Genomic DNA, 25862 nt, shown 5'->3' with positions numbered 1-25862 from the left:
TATGGAAATCTGTACTGTCTGTAGAATAACAGGGAGGGTGAGCTTGAGGCTAGAAAGGTAGTTTGGGGCCAGATGAAAACCCTACTAAGAGCTAAGATATGGAGCTTGAATCCCACTGGGTATGTGTGTTAAACAATACATTTGAATGGCCAATCAATATTGTACCCCTATAATATTCTGTTAGTCAGGGAAGTGTTTACTAGGGAGGAAAGTTGGGCTTAAGGTGGTATTATAATTCCCTAGTCTTTAAATATATGTGTAAGTTGCTGTGAGAACTGCACTAACCTCTATGTTCCATACAAACTGGGTTGAATTAGTGACTCCCAGAGCAGACTAGAATCCTTACTTAGCATCTTTAAAACACAACAGCTTAAATCCTTTTTGATGCATCAGAGAGTCATGCATTTTTTAAAAGTAGTTATGTCTAGTTAATCTTAGATAACCATATACTCTACAATATCTGGAATCCAGTGCCTGAAGGGAAGGGTTTACAAATGGCATCAGTCATTTCCTATAGCCGACCTGCCATTTTTTCACATCAAATAAAAGGAGGTCAGGAAAAGACGTGTGGATAAAGGCTCTCTGCTTCACCAAACATGCTTGCTCATCTCACTAATCATTTTTAAAAAGCTGGATTATTTATCTAAACTGCTTGGCTTTATATTACCGACCCTAACTCCTCTCCTTGTCTCTACTATAGTCATCCCGTAAACACCGCAAGAGGCAGGACTGCTCACAATAAAACATTGTTTAGGGCATCTTAAGAGGAAAGCACTTTGAATTGATATTCCCATTCCTATCCTCATAATGAGATTTACAGGTGACTTAAAATTTTTTTCTTTTGTGTATTTGCTCAGCACTTAGCACATTACAGACATTCTGAAGAATGGAGCACGTTCCATTAAACAATTCGATAAAAGTAACGTGTAACTAAGTGTAAGTCGTGCAACCTGGTGCTTAGTGCCCCCACTGTGGCTGTAGGAGCACAGACCGTGTCTGTCCTGTTTGTTCTTCTACCGGTGGTACCCGGCACATAGCAGGTGCTCAATATACATCTGAGGAATGACGAAACAATGCCCAGACTCTCTTTGGGTGACTTTGCTTGCCGTGGTTATCCTAAGGGCACAACAAAGTAATACTCCCTCCATGACTACTTGGGCTCATGAGTTAATGTTTGCAAAGCGCTTTGAACTTCTTGGGGAAAAGAATGGTGTTTTTGTTGGCACTGTATCGTGTTTGCAGTGGCACATGAATTACTCCTCCTTCTCTTCCTCCAGCTGCTCTCACTGTGCCCTCCCCCAGCTCCATGCCAGGCCAGGATCTCGCAGAGGACAGCTGCACTGCTCTTCCTGCCTTCCTCCAGCCCACTCCAGCCCTCGAGAAGAGGTAGGAACAGAGCAAACCCTGGAAAGATTTCTCCCAGGCCTCTTAAGAGACTCCGGGGAAATGGAATTCAGGTGGATCCTAAGGACTCTTAGAGCAGCTGGGGTAGAGAGGGATGCAGGTTGTTGGCCAGCCACGGAAGAAGCTGGCAGGTTAGACAGGCCGGTCCACGAGGGCTAGATTCTGAAGGAGAACTAGAGGGCGTCATACAGGCCGCTGGGAGTACGTGCCAGCACACGTGATTTCTTTTGTGTATATAGTTTTAAACACATAATACAAAGCCTCGACTAGTAACCTGGCCGAAAATACAGTTTCATTACAAGGACCTCCTAAGACAAGCCTGATTGCTTTTATATGGGTAAAACTTTCAAGTATTAGGACTACTTTCTCCATAATTTTTAAATATTCAATAATGGCAATAATAGTGTTCTATTTCACAACAGATAGAGGCTTCAATGTTTCCCAATGTATTTATGACTACAAAAATTGNTACTTTCTCCATAATTTTTAAATATTCAATAATGGCAAATAATAGTGTTCTATTTCACAACAGATAGAGGCTTCAATGTTTCCCAATGTATTTATGACTACAAAAATTGCCTTTATTTTTAGGAACTCAATAATTAAGCAGTTCAAGAGTGATTTGGGAAACAAGAGTTTTTGGTTTTGTTTTGCTTTGTTTTATTAAGAATGTCTGTCCCTTATGAACAAATTCGAGAAAAATAGGCTTGTGTGTTTTTCGGGTTACAATATATTGACTTTCCACTGATCACACACAACAACTATCTCAAAGTAATGCAGGGAGAGCTGGTTACAGGCAGAACAACCAAATTGGCTATCAGAGGCAGGGTTTGCCTTAAAGGCAGGAACAGCTCCTATTTTCCACAACTTTGAAGTGATTTGTTTTCCAACCCAATTCATCAGGTTTCATCTGTGTGTGGAAAATTTTCCATGATATAGATTTATTTTTTTTCCATGATACACATTTATATGCTTGTTGTTGTGCATGTAGCAAATATGTTCTCTCTATATCATTCCTAGGGACTGGAAATGAATGTTTGTCAAGAAAAACTAACCTGGTTTCCTGTTTAAAAGACCACGTAAACGATGACTCTTTTGCTTCAAAGAAAAATCTCAGGTAAGTCTGGCTTTAGTTGACAGCATGAAGTTAACCAAAAGTCTTGCATTTTGTTTAAAAAATTATGAAAGGAAATTTCTCTCAATTAAATTGGGCTCATTAATCTGAAAACAAACACAGAGTATATTTTATAGTTATAGCAGGCAGGATTTGAAACTCTGAGAGCTTAGTGTCCCCATAAAAGCCACATGTGAAACATTTATTTGGGAGTGACTCCAGATAAGAAATGGTTTCTTTCTCCACTTGATTCATTATAAAATGAAGAACCCTGATTTTCCATTTGTTTGGGGCTTGAAAATCACATAGGCGTTATTGACTTTTTATTGGTTTTTTTCCCTCTCTTTATTTGTGAGGTATTTGATACTAGGCAGTTTGCCCACGTCCTAAAATAAACAGATGGGATCTCCCTTCAGGAAAGAGGAGGAGGGCAGTATGAATTAGGGAGAGATCAAATTTCTTTTTCAGAATGTTAGTGTCCTGCGGTATTGGAGGGGGCTGTAAGCTCACATAGAGAAGCCAGCAGGAAGGCTGCCTGCCCGGCTTGGAGACCAGAGGAAATCACTGTCTGAGATTTGCCAATCAAAGTTCTATGGTAAGTTTGAGTTTGGAATGTGTGGGTGGATTCTCATTTTGCGTTATTTTGTTGCGGTCGGGAGGGTATGAAGTGAACAAGGTTTAATGAAGTGTTATATATTAAGATAAATGAAATATTAAGGGAGTTATTGCTGGGAATTCTTCATTCAAATGTTTAATGCGTAAGCTGATTGGCTTTTTCAGGTTTCTTTCCTAAATATTTAGGACTTCTACTTTTTGATATTCAGTCTCTCTTTTTTGTTCTTGCTATTCTCGTTACTAGAATTCTACTTTTTCTTTACTAATAGGGTCAGCGGATTTGGTGGTGGGGATGAATTCTGTAGAGGCAGTTGCTGAGTTTGTGACAACCTGGCTATTTTTGGTCATAGCCAGAAGGCCCAATAAATATGGGAGTGTGATATTACAGCAAGGAAAAGGGAAAAGAGAAAGGAATGGACTAGAAAGGTGGAAGTTCTTCTTAAGAGAAAAGAAAAGAAAGAGCTGGTGAGGTGCCAGTTTAAGTTGGCTAAGCCCTGGAGCTCAAACATGTTACCCTAGTGAGGAAGACAGTGTAAGGCTGCTCATGGAAATTCACTGAGAGAGAGTGTGTGTGTGTGTGTGTGTGTGTGTGTGTGTGTGTGTGTCCTTAGCCTTGTATCATGAACAAAGAACAAACAATCAAATGTTTATTGAACAAGAAAGTTATCTCTTTCTGTAGCTGCTACAAGAAATAAAAAGGTCAGCAAACTAGTTGCTTTCAGGTCCGTTTTGTGTGATGGGCTTGAAGAAGGTAAGCAGAACCCAGACAGAGGCAGCTGAAACCCAGTCAAGTTGCAGCCAGAAGGTGAGCCGTGAGCAGATCACCAAGTGTTCCCTCAAAGCGTCATTACTGTAGTCACACTTTTAGGTTAGACCACCAGGGGTCAGGGCATTGTCGCCAGGAAAGTTTTGTTAAAGGACACTGGGTGTCAAAGGCACAGGGCAATGGATCTCAAACTTTTAAGAATAACAAGTGTTCGAGTTCCTGGTTCCTCGGTTTTACTTGAAGTGATTCTGATTCAGGAAGTTGGGGTGGGAGGTGGGGGAATATCCCTGGGAATCTTCATGTTGTAAAAGATGCAGGTGTTGAAGGACCTCACTTTTGAGAAAAATGTGTGGGGTTTCTCTAGCTTGTTTTTTTTTAATAATAATATTTTTTTATTATATTATGTTAGTCACCATACAGTACCTCCTAGTTTTTGATATAAATTACTTGCGTATAACACCCAGTACGCCATGCAATACGTGCCCTCCTTAATACCCATCACAGGCCTATCCCATTCCCCCTAGCTTGTTAACCTCATTAGAGGACTGTTGGTTTGGAGACCGCCAGGAGCCTGGCTCTGAGAGAGACTCATGGCCGTTGAGATGAAGAGGCGGCGCCTTTATCACACAGACCTGGGTTTGCATCCCCTGTGGCTTCGCACAAAATACTTTGCTTATCTGAAATTCAGGTTTCTCCTTTTTAAAAGAGGACAACCATATTGTCTACCTCTGGGATATACAGAAATAATGCGCACAAGGGCTTAGGAGAGCAGCACAAAATAATGCAATTAGTAAATACTAGCTCTCGTGGTGGGGAGAGAAGGGAAATGTCAGTGATAAGTCCTCTATGGCCAGGAAAATGGTTTGGGGCAGACAGAGCTAAGGTGTAACCAACGAGGAGGCTAGTTCTTGGATCTTGGGGGTCCAGGGCAAGGTCTGAAAATAGAGCATAGACCGGAAGGTGCACAAACGTGAGGGTGGGAGACACACTTTCTTACCATTACAAAGGTTTCCCAAGAGTGGTAATAAGCAACCCAGATGGCATGGTTAATTGGAATTATAATTGATCCCCAAATAGTATTCAAGTCAATAGTTAATTGATTTTCCTCAAGAAAACCTTATAAGAACTTCTAGAAGGGAACAAAGTGAAATGCATCAAATTCAGTGATTTGTTCATATCTGCCACCCACTCTACATGGAAGGAGTAATGAATGACAAGAAAAATGGAAAGGAACAGGGACCACAAATCATAAGGCTGTAATGAAATGAAATCCTTTTCTGGTAATTCAGTGTGATGTCAGGTCGTACTGAACCGGCTGGCTCGCTTGCGTGTGACTGTTGCCAGGTGCTCTCCCAAGATGAAGCATGAAGGGTAGAGGAAACAGTTAGGTGCCTTTCTTCAAAGACAAAGATAAAATTTAGAGGCATTTAAATGTATGCTGTGACTGAAACAGCCAACAAATTAATGGATGGGGGATATGAAGGACCGGTGGGGGTAGGATGCCACCAGACTGTCCCTAGGCAAGTCAGTTAGCCTCTTTGGACCTTACTTTCCTCCCTAAGTGCTCTTCTAGTCCTGATGCATTGTGATAAGGCATAGATGGTGGGACAAATCCCAATGCTCTCACATTTTCACCTGGGAAGTAGTCCCTAAATTATGGTACCTAAGTTATTACCAAATGCTAGCTATTTTGAAGAATTTTGTTTACTCTGAAATACAAATTTATCAGTGATTTTCCATAAACTCAAATTTCAACTGAAGTAATTTAACCAGAGCTGTTATTTCTCTGGATGTTACTGATATCTTCTCAGTGAATAATCATGATAATGCATGGTAATGACAAATTAATTATGAAGAAAGAAATGCTAACAGTAGCCACCATTTTTTGAGCACTTCCGATCTCCTAGGTATCAGGCTTGATATATTTCCTCTTTGACCCTTATACTAATTCTGTTAGGAGACATCATTGTGGCAATTTTCTATGAGGATTTTAAGAAGTCACAGAGGTAGCAAATAGTAGAGTTGGAATTAGAATCCAGGTCTTTCCAATTCTAAAATCCACGTTTCCAGTCCTGTGATATACCATAAATCTGCTCTACTAAGTGCATTTGTAGTAAGCCTGTAGAGTTTGCTCCTTGATTCACGGTCTTCCATTATTCAAAAATACAATGAGAAGTGTGTGTTCTTGTCCTCCTCCTTCACTTTTCACTTGTGAGCACTTTAGGGGAGCACTTTTCCTAACAGCAATATCATTTATCTGTCTATCATCTATCTATCTATCTATCTATCTATCTATCTATCTATCTATCTAATTTTTACTTTGAGCAATGAGTTAACTGACTAGTCTGAACTTGCCAGCAGGCATATACATAAAAGTAACAATTTTTTTCTTCTCCAGTTACTTAAGCTTGGTCAAGTTTCCCCTTTCCCTGGGCAGACACCATGATCTTTGTTTTTTCTATAAAAATGAAAACAAAACAAAACACAACTGACTCTGTGCTATAAAAACTCAATCTCAGTCCAATTTAAAAGTATCTCCTTTGACATCATCCATCAGTATAAGGTCTTAGAATGAAAGGATGGGCTGTAGTGTGTCTCTGGGATACCATCTCTCTCTCCCTCACCCAGCTACTATGGTTTGAGGAGATTTGGGGTAGGGAGGAAGGAGAAGAAAAGGACAAGTTTCTCACATTTCATGGTGAAGTTTTCATCCTTCCTCTGTTCAAGATTTTGACTCTTTCTCTGGTTGATGTTGAGCGGTGGGCTGAGGCCCTGTGTATGGTAGGCAGCCACATGACAGTTTTCAGAGTGCCCTTTGAGGGCCTCTCCAAATTACTGAAATGGGAGATCCAGCTCCAGGAAGATCTTATACATGGAAGATCCTACCACCCAGCCTCCTGCTTCTGGGTCTGCTTAGTCAGCAGCCCACACTTGGTCATGGAATACGGCAAGATAACACGAACTGGTTTCTTCCCCTGAGTTTGCTTGGCCCACAGACAAAAGCTTGCAAGTTGCCCCAGGCTCTGCCCTCTCTCTTGGGCTCTTTTTTTCCCCTCAGTTCAAATAGGTACAGTAAGTGAACTGACAAGGCCACTGTCTATGCAGATGTCAAAATCAGCCAGGACACGCTGGCATCCCCTTCCCACAGCCCCGCTCCCTGGCTTGAAGAATGGTTCTTCTCTTGGTGGCTCCTGCACTGCGCTCAGTGGTGAGAGGTGTGTCCCCGGGGTGTGGATGAAAACCCAGCAGTCACTCTCTTCCACCCTTGTCAAGGGCACCTGACAGCTTTGAAGACTGGCTGTTTCTCTCCACTCCAGTTGTGCTTTTAGACCTCACTGGGGAAGGGGAGGGCACAGTTTGGGGTAGCAGTTAAAACCAGCAGAGCCATTTAGCCTTCCCTCAGGGAGCCTGGAAGGAGATGGAGGCTGTGCGTGTTCTCCAGTTTCTTTATCCCAAGGTTGGGGCCATAATGGCTCATTGCGGGGTGGCAGAAAAACACTTAACAGCTTTGTTACATTTGTGCACTTCTGGGGGCAAAAAACTTCTTTATAGAAAACACTGTCAAGAGAATGAAAAGGCAAGCCACAGACTGGTGGAAAATACTTGCAAAAGACATACCTAATTTAAAATTGTTATCCCAAAAGTAGAGAGACCACTTAAAACTCAGCAATAAGAAAATGAACACACTGGTGAAATAAATGTGCAAAAGATTTGAAAAGACTCCTGATCAAGGAAGATATACAGATGGCAAATAAGCCTCTGTATGATGCCCAATATCATATGTCATCAGGGAATTACAAATTAAAGCAACAATGAAATACCACTATACACCCATTAGTACAATGAAATCCAAAATATTGACAATATTGAATGCTGGCCAGGATACGGAGCAACAGGAACTCTCATTCATTGTTAGTGGGAATGCAAAACAGCACACCTACGATGGAAGATAGGTTAGCAGTTTTTTACAAAATAAAAATACTCTTACCCTAAAATACAATGATTGCACTCCTTGATATTTACCTAAATAAGTTAAAAAGCTTATGTCCATAAAAAAAACCTGCATAAAGATATTTATAACCATTTTATTCATAATTTCCAAGGCTCGGATACAACTAAGATGTCCGTTAGTGGGTGAATAGATAAACTGTGGTATGTCCGCACAATAGAATATTATTCAGTACTAAAAATAAATGAGCTATCAAACCATGAAAAGAAACGGAGGAACTATAAATGCATATTACTAAGTTAAAGAAGCCAATCTGAGAGGCTGCATACTGTATGATTCTAATTCTATGACATTTTAAAAAGGCAAAACTATGGGGACTGTAAAGGTATCAGTGGTTCAGGAGGAGGGAAGGATGAATAGGTAGAGTGCAGAGGATATGTAGGGCAGTGGAACTAATCCGTACATATTACAAGGGTGGATACGTGTCATTATGCATTTTTTCAAACTCCTAGAATGTACAACAGTAAGCGTGAACCCTAATGTAAACTACGGACTTTCAGTGATAATAATGTGTCATTATAGGTTCAATAAGTATAACAGGTCCCCTGTGTGGGGAGGATAGTGGGAGAGACTGCACGTGCAGGGGTAAGAGCTATGTCAGAACTCTATACCTCTTGTTCCGTTTTCCTGTGAACCTAAAACTGCTCTAAAAAGTAGAGTTTATTAAACATTAATTTATGTGACAACTATTCTTTTAAAATAATTTTTTAAGAAGAGTTTTATTTATTTACTTGAGAGAGAGTGAGTGTGAAAGAGAGAGAGAGCAGGAGTGGGGAGAGAGGCAGAGGGAGAAGGAGAAGCAGGCTCCCCACTGAGCAGGGAGCCGGTTGTGGGACTCGATCCCAGGACCCCAGAATCATAACCTGAGCCGAAGGCAGATGCTTAACCGACAGGACCTTATTAAAACTATTCTTCTAAAGAGTCACAGGGAGCCAAAACAGAGAAATCTGCTTTTCAAATGGATAACAGATTTCTTCACATCTGTATGGGACCCAGTAATCTGTTTTATGTTTGTCCGTCCCTTGGACAGAGAATGCCTAGCAAATGATAGATGCAGTTTCGTCTTATACCTCCTCTCTGCATTCTATGCTCGGAGACACTGCTCCTGAGATGACTAGGCAGCAGCACAGGTGGATGGCTACAGACACCTCTTCCTGGAAGCCTTCTCCTAGATAGCGCAGCCACCTCAAGGCTGCACAGAACTCTGCCTCAGTTACCGTTCTGAATGATGTAACTCCACAGTGAGTCATTAGTACCTAAAAAAACGACAGCTGGGATTCTGTTTTCTTAGAACACTCTTCTCTGTTCACGACTTCAGTTGGTCTTTAGTCGGTAAAAGCAGCAGAGAAAGGCAGAACTGAAGCTGTCAGGTCCGACGTGGTGTAGCTCTGAGACATGTAGTCTCCTGGGCAAAACTGGCAACTGACCATGCTAATATAATCTCACATTTAGAGTGGACATCGTTCTGTGCCTTAGTCTCTCAGACACCCGCTATCAACATAACATGTCGTATACAACTAATGAAGAGTTAATATTTGGCAATTTCTTACATCTATCTCTAGGTGGTGGGGTTATAAGTGATTTTAAATTACATATATACATTTTCTGAAAGTTGTTCTTATAATGAATATGCATTATCATCAGAAAAAAAATAAATCTATTTCCATTTGAACACTTAGAGTACCCAAAAGACAAACAGATATAGTAGTTATGAAAGTGTGAAAGATGAGGGTTCAATGGGCTTGCCCTGCTATCATAGAAGGACGGCAAGCAGCCTGCACTTCTCAAGCACTCTCTATGTGCTCTGCACTGGTCTGAGCTCATTATTTTACAAACCAATGTAATCTTCAGAACCTCACGAGGGAACTAATGTTGGTATGCCCATTTTACGGAGAAGGACACTGAATCACAGAAAGGCCATCACCAGCCCATTGTTAGCTAGCTAGTAAGGGGCAGAATTAAAATCTGAGAACAAGCACTTAGCTGCAGAGAGAGATTCTTTATCACTCTACTGGGTTACAAAAAACAAAATAGTAAGAACAACATTGCATTAGCTAAAGATCAGAGCTCTTAGTGTAATAAAAATAGACTGGAAATAGAATATAGAAAAGCTTAATAGGAAAAATGAAGCACCATAAATCAGTGAGACAGAAGGTGGGTAATTTTACAACACTATTTGGGAAAAGTAGTTATTTAGACGTTAAAAATTCAGTTTAGCGTACCCCCCTCCATAAAAATAATTATCCATTCTTACCCAATTCCAATAAATTCAGGAGTTAAATCTAAATAGTTAAACCAAAATAACTTGGAGGAAATATAGATGGGTATCATCTGATCTCCGGATGAAAAAGGATTTTCTAAACTTAAAAGCAATTAAGAAAATCACAGAGGAAAATACTGATGGATAAAATAAAAATTTTCTGGATATCATAAGACGGAAAGAAAAGATAAACAGAGAACATATCTAAAAAATTGTAATTTTTCATACACACCTGTAAGAAAACCACAAAAGAGGAATGAAAGTGGTTAATAAAATATGAAACATACTCACTCTCTAATAATACAAGAAAGGCAAATTTTCAAAAATTCAAATTACAACAAAAATTAGGTGCCATTTTTCACAGAGCAAATTTTAACTGGTAATAATCAAGGTTGTCGGGAGCTCTGCAAGGCAGATGGATGGTTTCATGTATAGTCATTCTAAAAATAATTTACCAAGAGCCATCGAAAGTTTGAAAACAGCCATATTTTTCAAATCAATATTTTTTTATAAGGATGTATCCTAAGAAAATGGTTATGTGGACAAATATTTATGTTCACGTTTTCATCACATCCTCATTTCCCATAGTGAAACATTAGAAAGTGCTTAATATTTAATAAAATTGGTTTAGTTGGTAATAACTAGAAAATATGGTGTAGCTATACGGTGGACTAACCCACCACAATTAAAATCATGCAAGAGAACATGGTTATTAGATATTGCCCCAAGTGTAACAAAGGAGGATACATAATTATTTATGTAACCAGTTAAAAATAATAATAAAAAAGGACTTGAAAGATCATGATACATGTTCACCATGGTTATAAGTAGTGGGAGGGATTTCTATCTCTTACAAGCTGCCTAAAACAGAGATAATAATGGGGGAAAACTTATTTTCAATAAAAAAAATAAGAAGTATAGGGGCAATACAGGGACAAAGGAAAAAGGGCAGATCACTGAAAATGGCAAAAATATGATCTCAAATCAGAGATGATGGCAGAGCGGGAGGAAGTCTAGAGTGAATGAAAATATTGCAACCATTAATGCTCGTGGCCAGCCCCTTCAAAGCAATAGAGTCAATAGCAAAACCACAAGGACAGTTGCTTCTCTCTCTCCCTTTGGTCAGAGCTGCCAATGCATCCCCTGGGATATGTTGATAGAAGCCAGTGTTCCTCTAAAACAAACCAGTTCTCTGCCCAAACTCATGTTTTTACAGATGTCACATAGATTTTTCAATGTTACCTCTAAAATGTCTGGCTAAGATGTTTTTAAAGGAATGAGTCTCAGAATTCAGTCTGTAGCATTTTTCTTTGTTTAAGTCTCTGAACTTTCCAATTCATATTATATTATAAACTGGGGAAGGGAGCAGCAAGAAAGGTACATGTAATTGGTCTATTAGCTGTTGCCTTCATTTTTCTATAAATACACACAGAATCGTCCGACTTTTCCCACTGTCATTTCAACTGGACTTTCTAAAATGTCTTAGAGAAATTTGAAGCTCTAAATATTTTCTTCAAATGCTTGTCTCCCCCGGGAAGTTGGATGTGTTTATCTCTTGTAGGCTCTGTTCCTTGTCTAGGAGGACTTATTTCCCTGCTTTTTTTTTTTGGACTTCAGGAAAAGGATGCAGCAAAAGAAGTTGTACACATTACATGTTGATTTTAGGCTCCGCCAAAGAATATGATTAGAGTTTGCCTCACAGATTGTTGACAAAAAAATTGTTTTAATATTTTTTAATAGTAATTTTTTATTATATTGTGTTAGTCACCATACAGTACATCCCTAGTTTTTAATGTAAAGTTCCATGGTTCATTACTTGCGTATAACACCCAGTGCACCATGCAATACGTTCCCTGCATTTTTAGTTCTCATCTTGACCTCTTGGCTCTAATCAAACCCTTCCAGAATTGGGCCCTAACATGCTTGTTTTCAGCATACGGGATCCCTGGTCCACATTCAGGTTTATGCTCTCAGTTTCTGTCTCCTCCAATTACTCTGGGATCTCTTCCTATGTTCCCTTGCACTAGCCTGCCTACCACCACCTAATCCCAGATGTCTGCAATGAGTGGCCATGTACGTAGGCATGGTAGAAAAGAATGTTGTTTTTTTCATTCCTTTTTGGGAGGTATCAATGTATTTGGTTCAAACATGAATGTAATCATTTCTAATAAATGAACAGAAATAAGGTGTATTTAAAGCTGTATTTTCCATTGAGTCATCACTGAGCTGTTTTATATAGAGAACATTTTCTTTCCCCTCTCTTAGTAACATCCCGTGGGCTTCTCCCTCAGCCCAGGATGGGAGGTTCTGGCTGCTGGATCTCAAAAGGTGATGTCGCCGATGCGAACGCATGAATCATCATGGCATGTGCATTGTTTCACAGCTTTGCTCTGTGGCACCAAGAAGATGATGCGTGTGAATTCACACTCCTCCATGTTCTCTTTCTTTCCTCTCTCATCCCTGTTTTCTCTCTAGGGCAGTTTTGGCTGTCACCAAACACTGTCCCCCAAGTGCCAAATTTTCATACCCAAATGGTGTTGTGCCTATTTATAGGAACCGCTTGTCTCTTGGGCCAGTTCATCTTTCAGCAAGCACATGCCTACTGGTAGTATAGCTATGATTTTAGCGGCTGTTTTGTAAATATAGAAGTCACGAACAGAATTGTAAAATGTTACTTTAAAATCAGAATGTCTGTAGGTAGGTTCAGATGCCTGTGGAGTCCCTCAGTCCCTTCAGAAGCATGGAGCCGATTTAGCCTGGGCTTGTCCTCCGTGTCACATATGTCCCTTTGTTTCTTGTTAGAAATCCTGGTGCTAGTCACCTCGCAGGTAACCCCGCCACTTGCGTCTACCTCTAGCATTCAGTAATTCGTTCAGCGAATCTAAGGACAGCGCCAATCGCCAGGCATTCTGGTAGGCGCTAGAGACACAAGTGAAAAAGAATTGAGACCCTGCCCTGAGGGAGCTTATAATCTGTTGGAAAATACAGAAAAGAAAGAGCCAGTTAATAATATGGTGTGGTAAGAAACATCGCCCATGTTGTAGGAACGTGAGTACAAAAGAGGGACGCTAAGAATGGCTTTGGAGAGGGTTGGTCAGGGAAAGTTTCCTAGAGAAGCAATCTAGAACCTGAAGGAGAGGGACCCAAACTGCATGGGTCTGATGCCTTCAGGTCACTCCTCCACGCGACGGGTGGGGGGGGGTACCTGCATGATGTGCGTGACCCAGGAACGCACAGGGATTCCAGAAGCACCGGGGTGAGAGGGCAGTAAATCATGGAAACCAAATCTCGCCAGGCTCTGGGAAAACAACCACCATGAATCTCTGGTTTGGGTGGTGTTTTGGTTTGTTAAAATTTAGGGGCATTTTCTCAGCGTTACTAAATACACGTTAAACAAAAACTATATGTAAACGGTGATTTCTTTTTTGTAAACAAAAATCCTGAATCCTGAATGTGTCTTGCTGGATCCCAGGGTTCTTCAGGTGTCCGACTGCAGATCTAACTTTGCAAGAAGTTAGCATGAGGCTCAGACGGACCTCTGAGAATGGACCCACCTGGTGAATAACCCCATTCGAGAGGATCTGTGTGGGCAAGGCTGAAGCGATGCTGCCAGTTCCCTGGGATGCCTCCTGTCAACTCTTCTTCGTTCTCAGCTTCTTTGAACCTTTGTATCCTAATGCGGGCCACATTGCTCTTGAACTCGATCTGCCTGTAATGTCCAGGGTCTCCACTTAACTCCTCCCTTCTCATCATTCTTCCTGTAGCGTCCCAGATCGCCTCAACATCCCCCCAACACCCACTGCTGACTATTACTACTACTACTATGGCTCTTCCACCAACAGCCCCTGCTTCCACTGCTGCTTAGACTCCTGCTCCCTCTCCTACTACAACTACTAACACCACTATTTCTACTACTCTTTTACTTCTTAAAGANTACTACTACTATGGCTCTTCCACCAACAGCCCCTGCTTCCACTGCTGCTTAGACTCCTGCTCCCTCTCCTACGTCTACCTCTCCTACTACAACTACTAACACCACTATTTCTACTACTCTTTTACTTCTTAAAGATTTTTTTTAAATTTATTCATTTGAAACGCAGAGAGAGAGAACGAACACAAGCAGGGGAGGAGCAAGGGTAGAGGGAGAAGCAGGCTCCCCACTGAGCAGGGAGCCAGATGCGGAACTTGATCCCAGGATCCTGGGTTCATGACCTGAGCCCATGAGGGCAGACGCCCAACCGACTGAGCCACCCAGGGGCCCCCTGTGCTTTTACTGCTGTTGCTACTGCTACCACCACTTCTACCCTTCCTCTTCTTACCACTACTACTAAAGCTTTGTGTTGTTGCTGTTGTTGAGTGACTATGTTCTAGGCTCTGTCCAAAGCATCTTTTCATATCTGCAGAACAATCCTGCCAACACAAATATATTATCTTCGTTTTGCAGGTGAGGTTACCGAGGCGCAGGGTTTAAAAAACTTTGGTTCATGGAATATTATTCTAAGCTTACAGAACACGTTACAAGTTAATATACACTATGTAACAGCAAAGAGCTATTGAGCTCTGTTTAGAATTCCTGTGATTCAGAAGGTCCATGTGTCCTCTCAGCACCTCCTGGTCTGTGACCTACTGGCAGCAACATGACCGGAACAGCGTGGTGGTTTTGACAGTTCTCGCAGCTTTCAAGGTATCTCAGTCTGGGCTGCTATAAGAAATACCACAGACTGGGGGACTTCACCAGCAAACATTTATTTCTCCCAGTTCACCCAGTTCAGGAAAGTCCAAGGTCACAGGGCCAGCATGGTTGGGTTCTGCTGAGAGCCTACTTCCTTCTTGCTGCGTGTCATACAATGAAAATGCTGTGTGTCATACAATCAGAGAGAGAGGCAAGCTCACTTGTCTTTTCTTATAAAGGCACTAATCCCATCATTAGGGCTCCACCTTTATAACGTAATTACCTCCCAAAGGCCTCATCCTCAAATACTGCCTCAATAGGTACTAGGGTTTCAATATATAAATTTGGCGGGGGTGGGGTTGTAAACATGCAGTTCATAATACAAGGCAAACAAAGGGTTTTCTTTGGGTGCAAGTGGGCCTCACTAGAGGAGAAACGCAGTCCAGAAGACTCCAGAGTCAGCTGTCGGTGAGGAGCCCTGAATACTCCATCCTGGGGTTGGAGTGTCACTAGGAGTTCGTTTTCTGTTTTGCTTTCTTTTTGTTTTTGTTTGTACTGTCTGCTGAGTGTTGGTTGTCATGGGCTTAGAGATGTTATTTCTTGGCCAAAAAGATAATCTGAGATACTGTAGTTGAAACCACCCCACTTGGGGACAGGGAAAGAGGTGCCTGGATTATCAGATCAACATTGTTAACATTAGCGATTCCTATGGAACCCAGCAAAAATATGGACTCTTTGACATAGTCTAAAAGTTTTATTATTTTTGAAAAACCACTTTTTTATGGAAAAAATTTTACTTATTGTAAGAATACATAAAATAAAGAACACATAAACTAATTAAAAAGTTTCTGCCTATGCGAGGTGTGGGGCTGGGTGCATGTGTGCACTTTAACAAATGGATTAGAAAGGGTAGAAATTCCTTACTTACAGGGGCTGAAGATAGAGCAGGCATCAAGTTGGTTCTCTTCCCATCATTCAAGAGGCACTTTTAGTGATGGAGAAAGAGGTATGGCCTGCATGGCTAAGAATGGAAGGTGCATTCAACCTCAGACCATGAGTTAGTGCAGCTCTATCTCTTGTTGTTTTGAAGTAACGTCAACCTCAGTAGACATCTTCCCCCCCCCAACTTTACTGAGGTATAATTGACAATATTGTAAGATATTTAAAGCGTACAGCATGATGATTTGACGTATGTATACACTGTGAAAGGGTTTCCTGCCTTGAGTTAATTATCACAAATATCACCTCACCTATTTATTCCTTTCTTTGGTGTGGGAGAACATTTAAGCTACTCTCCTGGCAAATTTCAATTATATAATGTAGTGTTAGCTACTACAGTCCCATGTTATACATGAGATCCTCAGACCTTATTCATCTTAGACTGAGAGCCTTCTTTTTTTTTTTTTTTTAAGATTTTATTTATTTATTCAACAGAGATAGAGACAGCCAGCAAGAGAGGGAACACAGGCAGGGGGAGTGGGAGAGGAAGAAGCAGGCTCGCAGCAGAGGAGCCTAATGTGGGGCTCGATCCCACAACGCCAGGATCACGCCCTGAACCAAAGGCAGATGCTTAACCGCTGTGCCACCCAGGCACTCCTAGACTGAGAGCCTTCTTGTTGACACATCCCTTTTGCTAAAGACTTGTGATAATAGGGTACTTATGAGATACAAAAGAGAATCATTGACTCGCGGCTATCTGAACAGGATCTCCCTTTCACGTCCTTTTCCAGAATGTTGCCATAGACAGAGACAATGAAAAGCAGGGGAAAATGGTCTGGAGGAGGGCTGGGGATGACCGGGGTATCACAACAGTCCTGTGTACATGATGATTATTATTATTTTTGCTGGTGGCTTGAACCAAATTTCAGAAGTCCCTGCTAAGTGTTGCCACCAAATCTTTGAAGGTAATGCTTTTCCCCTTCAGGAACTTCACATAGAGCTAATTAGGGATGCTTCGTGTCCCTATCCAATCCCACCCTATGTGTCAGGGAGAACTCCGAGTATGCGGTTTGTACAGTTTGTACATTCATTACAATTCACACGGACATTTGTTCATATTCACCACCCAGTGATGGAATCAGCAAGATTTGTTTGTTACATAGTCATTCTCTTGGCTTATTTAATTTTATCCCTGTTTATACCGAAAGGGATTTAAAGTGGCTACATTTTAGTAAAATTGAATAAGTTGGCTCTTGACCACATTTAGCATGATTTCTCTTTTCTTTTACTATTTTTGTTGTTGTTTAATTCATTGTGAGTGTAGAGAGTTCTCTTGCATTGGAGAGGCTGGTGTCATCTCTAAGTAAGGAAAGGAAAATGGAGCTTTAAAACTGTGCCTGAAATGCCAGAAACTTGGAGGAGATGAAACACCTGATTCATTAGAAAAGACATCAGGCCCAGTCACCTTTAAGGACCTGAAATAATAGTTCATCTGTTTCTAAGATACTTGGGGAAGCTAAATCAAACAGGAAACAACAGAAGTTTCTGAGTCAGAGAAGAACCGCTCGTTACTCATTTGACTTTGCAAGCACGGTGATGATGCCATTGCCCTAAAACAAACAGCACTTAAGATAACTCATTGTCAATTATGAAAATACCATGGTGATGCTTTCGCATCATGTCATCTCATGGGCAACTTCGCCTTCTCCATTTCTTTTAGAGTACTCCAGCCCCTCATACCTCTAGAACTAGCTTGTGTTTTCACAAACGTTTCAGAACATGGGGCACTCTGAGGAAAAAGAAGTTAACTTCACTCTCTCTATCTTTTGGCTGACCCACCGCATCCTATATAACTCGAATGGGGAAACTACACATGAGAACAAGGGGAACGATCATGTTCCCAGGCCATAGCTGAGACAAAGCCCAGCTTCTCAAAATACAGGGAAAACTGAACGTTAGATGCAAAATTACTGTAAATACTAATCTTGGCCTCCTGTGGCTGGCGGTCATCTGTAAGATGCAGACAACTTGTTACACCCAATGAAAACCATGAAGGGGAAGCAGAATGGGGAAGTGGGGTGGAAAGTTTTAAGTTAGTGGTCTCTTCACATTTTGGAAAAGGAGTAGGTCAATGTGGCATTGGCAGAAGTTGTCACATTGAAATCACTGCTGTTATATGCTCTCTCTTGTAATGTACCTACGGCCGCTGGTTCCTTTTCACCCTTTCACCTTCATAGGAGAGAGAATGTGTCTCTTCTTAAAGCAGCAGCTTGAGTCTGCAACTTGGGACCCTCTGTCCACAGGTCATGGCAACGCTCAGCAGTTCAGGATTGCTTAGATCATTGTATTCGTGTTTGTTGAGTGCTTCCTCATGTCAGGTACTTGTGCAGCACCGGGCTATTCACAGAACCCTGCAAGGTTGGCACTGTCTCCTACAGAGGCCGACACTGAGGCATGGCGAGAAGGCGCAGCTCTTCCCAATGGCTTCATTGCTCCATTGCATTCTGGGCCCATAAGCTGCTTGCAGCAAGAGATTATCTTTTTCCCTCAAATTACTTTATCGTTATTTTAGACATTTAAACTGTTTTTGAAGTTACAGAAGTAAGTATGTATATAAATAAGGTAAGGCTTAAAACATATGAGGAGATGGACAAAAAGAAGTCTTCCCTCCCTCACACCTAAGGGCTACTCCACAGAGGTAACTACTTTTAATTTTAATGTATTCAGATATTGCCTCTGCATAAACCAGGATGTAGACATATGCGGCACATTCATTTTCGTTTGTGGATCTCTTTAAGTCCTTGTGTCGTATATACCTTGACGTATTATAGTCGTTTGTGAACATGCTTATTTCCCTAAATTGACTGTGAGCCCTGTGAGGTCACGCTATGCATGCTGTTCTGGTTATCTGTTTTTAAGTAACAAGTGGTCCCAAGACTTAGAGGTTAAAACTAAAGACAACCATTTTTTTTTTTTTTTAATCACGGATCTGCAATTTGAGCAAGACTCAGGGGAAACATCATCTTTGCTCCACTCAGCATCCGTGGGGATGGCTCAGAAGCTGGGGCTGGAATCATTTGAAGGCTCACTTGCTCATATGTGGGTGTTTGATGCTGGCTTCCAGCTGGGACCTCAAGTGAGACGGAGGCTGGGACACTTACACATGGTCTTTCCGTGGAGCTGCTTGGCTTCCTCAGAATATGGTGGCTGGGTTGCGTGCATCCCGAGAGAACAGGGCACAAACTGTATATGTATATTTGTTATAATGTACCTTTGGATGTCACAGAGCATCATTTCTGCAGTAGCCACAGCCTTACTTAGACTCAAGGGGATAGAAACTATATCCTGCCTCTCAAAAATCACACTGTAAGGGAAGTGTGTGGGGTAGACTGTATTGATGAGTCCATCTTTAAAAAGTACAATTTGCCTCAAGTAGCTTTTCATATTACGCTCATCCCTCTATTATCCTGATTTATCTCATAGCTTTGCATGTAGCAGATTCTCAATTAATGTCCACGAAACTGGATTGTTGAATCCCAGTTAGGAGGAGGAAGATGAAGAAGTTTCCTGCACTGAGCTGGGCTAACAAGGGTGGAGAAGTGGTGGCTGGTGCTTGGGAAGATACCTCCCCATAACCTCAAAAGGAGCATTCACGTACTAAAACCTTACCAGACACAATAGCTAGGGGTTGCTGACAAGGTGCTTATAAAATGACTCCCCTGTGGTAACCAGCAGATGCCTTTGAGCTGTCTTCTTTGTCCAAAAAGTGTGTGAAAAGTGGCATTTGACTGTGCAGGAGAAACTGGGACGAGTGCTGTGCTGAGTTTCATGTGAGCAGGTGCACTAAGCCTGCATCCTCTAGGGACCACAGGCAGTGCCTAAAGCCCTGCCCCTTCCTAGCAAAGCTCACCTGAATTGGTCAAAAGTCTGAGCAATGGTTTGGCAGTGGTTAAATGAGGATGAAAGTGAAAGCCTGGGTAGGAAAAATGAGGCCCAAAGGTCCAGGCTGTGTCCTATTGGCTCTTAGACTTCGTGGAAATAGTTATTATAGGTGCCTATGAGAGAAAAGCCTGGTCACGAGAAGATCTGCTGACCTCCTGGTACCGACACTAGGTCTATAACGGCCACTGAGGTCTGGCATCAGAGACACATCTTTTGACCAAGCAAAGCAGAGTAGGCTACACAGAGGGAGACGTGAACACAAGAGGGAAGTCCCTATTCACAGAATTTGTTTCAAAACCCATTCCTATGATGTCTTATTTTGTCTTTCTTGTTTCTCTCTCTTCTCCTCTGTCCTGCCTTCATCCTCTCACAGGCGGCTTCCTCACTCAGCTCTTTACCTCCTCTGCTCACTAGACATTGGCACGCTTGTCGTCTCTTGGTGTCACATCACTCAAGCCGAAAACCCCAAATCAGACCAGCCTGACCCCTGGGAATAATCTTTCTCCCACCTGCTGCCACATTCACACGTGCACCTGCATATACATACTTGTCGTCTCCCTCATTGGGGTTTTCACTGGGGCATTCAAGCTCCAAGGGTTCTGCTCTTCTTCCTAGTTTGGCCTTGGTAGAGTGAGAGCATAGAATCATTGAGGTTCTGTGATGATGTGCTTACAAGAGCTTAGAACCAGAAATATAACTTTAAAAGAGTTTGTGCTCATATTTAAGTGCATTTAGAAAAAAATCTATCAGTGAGACAAGGGCAACATGTTTGGCTAAATGTTTCTGGCTACCTGTAGGAGCTTTCTGTCATATTGCCTACGCTGACTTTTCCACCCATATGGGTACGCATTGTATAGTTTGACTCCATTTCCCCTTTAGTTTATTATTTTTAACATTTAAACTCCTTTACTGAAACATTACTTTTGAATAGCTCATTAAAGGCCAGCCTTCAGTTGCCTACCAATCACTGTCCACGTTCTTCCTCTACCGATAAGATTCACTAGTAGACTATGACTTCTTGGTAACTATTGGGAGTGTCTCATATAGGAAGAGGAAGCAACTCAAACAAATTTCATGACAGTCTTTGGACACTCAGGTCAGATTCTCCGGTTGGACATTAGTCTGAAGGGTTGATCAGATTCAAATTATCTAGTTGAGTGTAAGCTACACATTTAGCATGGCTTTCAGAACTATTGTTTTTAGAAAACTACAGAATCTTAGTACTTGTTGACCTCCAGAAATGGCTTCTGTAGTATGGGATAAAGAGAGAATTAGATTTCTCAACGTGATTTACTTTTTGGACCTCAGAGGTTGAGCACTGTTTGCTGGAGTTTGGCTGCAGAGGGGCCAGTGAAATTGGAATCAGACAGTGGAGCAAAATCGTTAAGCTCCTTGCCATCACTGTCCATGGTATCATCATCCTTCCTATTCCCCAGTACGTCTCAGAGTTCAACTCCCACTCCCATTGCCCCTTACGTCTAGAGTCATTATATAAGTCCTATTCCCATCCTTCTCCTGTGCTTCTAACTTCTACTCTTTCCCCTTTTTCTCCATAGACACTGCTCTAGTTCAAGCCTTTATTACCTATTTCTAAAATTATGCATTAGTCAAACTGGACTTTAGCTTTCTCTCTTCCAATTATCTTATAATCAGGTTAATTTTCCTAAAATTTCCATTTAGTGGACTTATGCCTCTTCTGAAAAAAGTAGTGATTCTCCTTTGATTCTCCTTTGATTATTGAATCAAGTCCAAAGTATTTAGCATAGTTGATAGAGCCCTGGTAAGGTGTTTGGTAGCTATCTCTTATCCAGGGGCCCACACTCCTGAAACACAAGCCTTGTTACCAGTCTCTGGTCACTTCTCTGTGTGTTCCCCTCCTGACGACCCTCTTTGTACTCTCATTCATAAGTAGAATGTTGATTCTTCCATGACCACCATATCCAACTGTTGAAATTATACTAATATCTCTAAACTTGTCTTCCTCCTTCAAGGACAACTCCTTCCCTATCCCCAGGAGAAATTAATCTCTTGGTTTTGTCTTCTTGAAATTCTTTGTACCATTCTCTGTCTTTTATTCTGTGGAACTGGGTATATTGATCTCTTACTAGATTATAGGCTCATTCTGAGCAGAGATGATGCTTTAAAAACTTCAGCATTGTTTTTCCTTAGCTTAGAGACAGATATATATAGTAGCTCTTTGTGAAAGGTTGTTGTTTTGAGTTGAATTTTCACAGATTGTCTCTGGGGGTAAAAATTAAATTTAATCCAGACTATCAACTCAAGTTTTTTTCTATACAAAGTGTATAAAGCAAGTGTGGTGAAAATGTATGATTTGTTTGTTTTCTTATTACTGTGATCATATGTTCTAAGTCAGACATTTTAAATATGATTGAATAAAGAATGCTTCAGGGATATAATTGTTGAAGGACAATAGGACTGTTTCTTCAAACATTGGGTGTACGGTGACTATGCTTACATGGTAGTGTTTATCAACTCTTATAGATACAAACTCCTAATACATAGTAACACCAATAGTTGCTCCCTGGATATGCTGCCATGGGAAATCCTTAAATAGTTTGGTATATATACATATCTTATGCCTTTATTTTCCTCATCTCTTTGTAGAGGTGATTCTATTGTGTGGTGTGCTTATGAGACGTGAGACCACCAATGTGTCTTTCCATCTTCAACTATAGTAAAATTGCACAAAACTTTATTTTCAAAGAAAAGATGTTTTAGTGATTTGTTGTTCCAAATCTTTCTTCTCTTGCATTCAAAATGATCACTTTCACATTCTTTGCACCTTGTGATAATATTTAGTTATCCTGTTTTCAGTTCTGAATCGTGCATCATTTTTCCATCTCTACCCTCAGGTAATGTATACTTTCTTGGGGGTAATGTTATTCATAATGGACTTGCTTTTTCAGTCCCCACCACACATTTAACTATTTCTCTTGGGCATAGAACTTTTTTTTGAAGCCAGTGGGAACTTTGTTCACAGATGAAATATGTGGCAGGAAGGGAGACATTTCCCACCTTCCTCTCTCTCGCTGACTCTTTCTTCGTGTGTAACAATGTTTTCCACTCCTCTGTAGATAAGAATCTTTTCGTGAATTTTCTATATTTAACACCAACACTAAATGCTGTTAAGCAACATCAGCCATTCTCACCACATCCACCCAGATTAAAAGTGAGTCAAAGACAATTAGGTTACTCTAGTAGGAACTGTCATGCCACAAACTGATAATTTTTGACAGTATCCTTCAGTCCTTATAGATGAAAACAACGTGCTCTCTTCTGCAAATGCGAGGAGACAGACTAAGGCAATTTCCTTTTTTTACCTCTTTAAAAAATTTAAAAGAGAATAGAATATATTTTCTTTATTTCGCATTTTTGATCCTTTGCTTGGCTTGTTAGGGTGAGAAGGCTACTTGATGATACTCAGTTCTTATATGTAATCACTGGATTTCACCCAACCCCCTTCCCAAGATGTCTTGCCTAATTTTGTAAAGCTTCAGAAAAAGAGACTTCACAAATTCCTTGATGGTCCATGCTAATGTCGAGTGGTCTTTCTTTCTGGAAAATGTCATCTCAAGTAGTCACTTGAAGAGTAATAATAACCAGATAGCTCTTGTCTGGACATCTGAGGATGTCAAGTCTTTTCCTCTTTTAGTCAATCGAAAGGCTAATATCAGGTCAGCTCCTGTGCTTTATCCAAACCGTGTCATTCAAGTCTTAGCTTCTTCCTGATTTCTTCTCTGCTTCTTCCAAATATCCACAACTTACGATAGGCTAAACTTGGGGCTTTCTTTACTCTAAAGTTAGTCTACATATTTCAGTGTCTTCTATATGAAATAAACCAAGTGGGAAAGTTTGCTTTTCACCAACCAGTTGTACTCTGGCTCTTCTGGTTAAGGAACTCAAGGCCCAAGAAGAATTACTGCAGTGACAAGTTTTAATAAAGGACATCCTTAGTTCTACAACTTGAGTGTTTCCATATGCATGGGATTAAACACTTGAGGGCAGGCCATATGTCTTTTCTAAATATTCAGCTGTAAATTACTGTTAAACTGATCTAAAAGACCAGTACCACCACCCTTCTACCCCGAGTAATTTTGTTTTAAAATTAATATATTTCTTCTAATTTATTTAGAATAATTTTCTGTGTTCTTGGGCAAACCTAATACGGATATGCTGACATGGGAAGGCCTCAAATGTTTTGGTATATGTACATATCTTAAACCTTTGTTTTCTTTGTCTGTAAAATGTAGCTGAAGAAGGCAGTGTCCTGAGGACTTCTTTGCTCTAATAACATTTTTTTAATTTTGTGATTCCAGGTGAACATTAGTGTGGATAGAAAGGTGATTGGAAAGGGCAGCGGGGTAGAAAGACACGAACTATAAAATTAAAAAATATTTGGGTGTCAAACAGAACCATCTTCCTCCCTCTGCAAGAGTCTTCCCATAACTCAGGAAGAATCTATGACTTTTCCTCCTCCTGCTGCTTTCTTTCTTATTCTTCTTTGTTTCCTATTTTCTATCTCTGTCCTATTATGTTCTGTTTTCTTTTTCTTTCTTTCCATTTTATTCTTCCAGAGGCAAAAAGGCATAATCTTCTAAGCAGCACACTTGGAACATTTGGGAATGACCACCCCAAGTTATTATTCTTGCATAGACTCATATTAAACAAAACGACTGTGGCAGTGTCCATGTGTACTTTTTACATTTTACTACTAGCATATTAAATTGAGTTTGCATTTCCCTAGTTTCCCACCTCAGACAACAAGGGCTTAAGAGAGAGAATATTTATTAGAGAGCAAGACCCCTTCTATACGCATAGCTTTTTTCCTTCTCATGAAAAAGGGCATGCTAATTCTGTGTGCACATTTAGTTCAATGGATTTTTATTGCTCTAATATGTTAATCTTATTTTCTAATGAAATTCCAGTTACCATGATTGAATCTATATTCTATCACCTCTCCTACCCCACGTCGAATAATTAGGTACAAAAAAGTATTTTAGCTTATTTAATTTAAAAGAACAGGCAAAAAGAAAATCAGCATTTCATTTAGTGTTGTTTTATCTCAGACTTTTCCAGGTACCAGAAGAGTGAATTTTTTTTTTCTTTCCTATAATTATGTTTTAGTATTGAGGGTTATTTTTTGTCAGAGTATATTTCTAGCAATTTGGTTAAATGTTGTAAATCAGTCAGAGTCTTTAAAAAATTTGTCCTGCCAAGACTGTGAAATACATTCCTACATATTCATTTTTGAATTGATGGACGGCTGACAGGCAGTAGGCAGCAGGATTGAGTACCGAACGACTCTTGTGTCAGGCTTCAGAAATCGTAGCAGTCTGATCTGTAGCACATGAGAAGGAGTAGGAAAAGAGCAAAAACAGAAATACGTATGAGAGTTTAGTTTAAGTCAGAAATAGCAGCGAAGAACTATTTTTGTTAAGAGGAACAGAAAAATAGTAAGGTTCAAGAGCTGGAACATTAGATATCATTATGAGCAAATGAACTGATTGTTGTATAGTTTATTGACAAGGTACCTGCTATCTTATGCCATGTTAAAGTCTTAGAGCTTAGTGGAAAGACCATAAAAATGGTGGAAACTTTAGAAGCCTGGACTTAGGCAGAAAGATGAGAAAAAGGCAAAGTAGGTTGTAGTGATGATCTTCCAGTAAAAGGTGGTGTGGTTTCGGGAATGGGAGCCTTGTGCCTTAGTCTGCAGCTACACCCACGGGTCCATGTGTTTCTAGGCAAGTGGCTTCACCTCTTTGGGTCAAATTGCCCATAGCAGTAAAATGAAGGCATTGTATTGTATTGTATTACTCTTAAGGTACCCCCAGCTCAAACTTTCTAATGGCTTTCATCTACCAGGAATATAGAAGAAATGCGCGGAGTGTATGAAGTTAGCCTTAACAAAAAATGTACACCATTTTTAAAGCTAGGGATGAAATAGTCATAAAATTTGGGAAAATTTTATTCCATCTATGATGTCAACATTTGGGTGCCATGCTTATCTTCTTTTCCTTCCCTTTGCAAAGCCCATTGTATCTTGCTTATTCTTAGCAGTTTTCAAATACCAGCGGGGGGGGGGGAAGATTAAAAAAGAATGTAAATAGAAAAATTAATGCC

The 25862-nt window shown here is 40.6% G+C and overlaps 1 long non-coding RNA gene across 1 annotated transcript; it reads left to right on the top strand.

The window, feature by feature from the left end:
• Positions 1-482: 482 nt before the first annotated feature.
• On the top strand, positions 483-6788 carry LOC117801079. The gene is made up of 3 exons (XR_004623472.1): positions 483-1386; positions 2425-2521; positions 2987-6788. It is a non-coding gene; the product is annotated as an uncharacterized LOC117801079 (long non-coding RNA).
• Positions 6789-25862: the final 19074 nt, after the last annotated feature.

This window comes from Ailuropoda melanoleuca, chromosome 2, assembly GCF_002007445.2.
Source record: "Ailuropoda melanoleuca isolate Jingjing chromosome 2, ASM200744v2, whole genome shotgun sequence".
Classification (NCBI taxonomy): Eukaryota; Metazoa; Chordata; class Mammalia; order Carnivora; family Ursidae; genus Ailuropoda; species Ailuropoda melanoleuca.
This window is presented reverse-complemented; position numbering and strand designations above follow the sequence as displayed.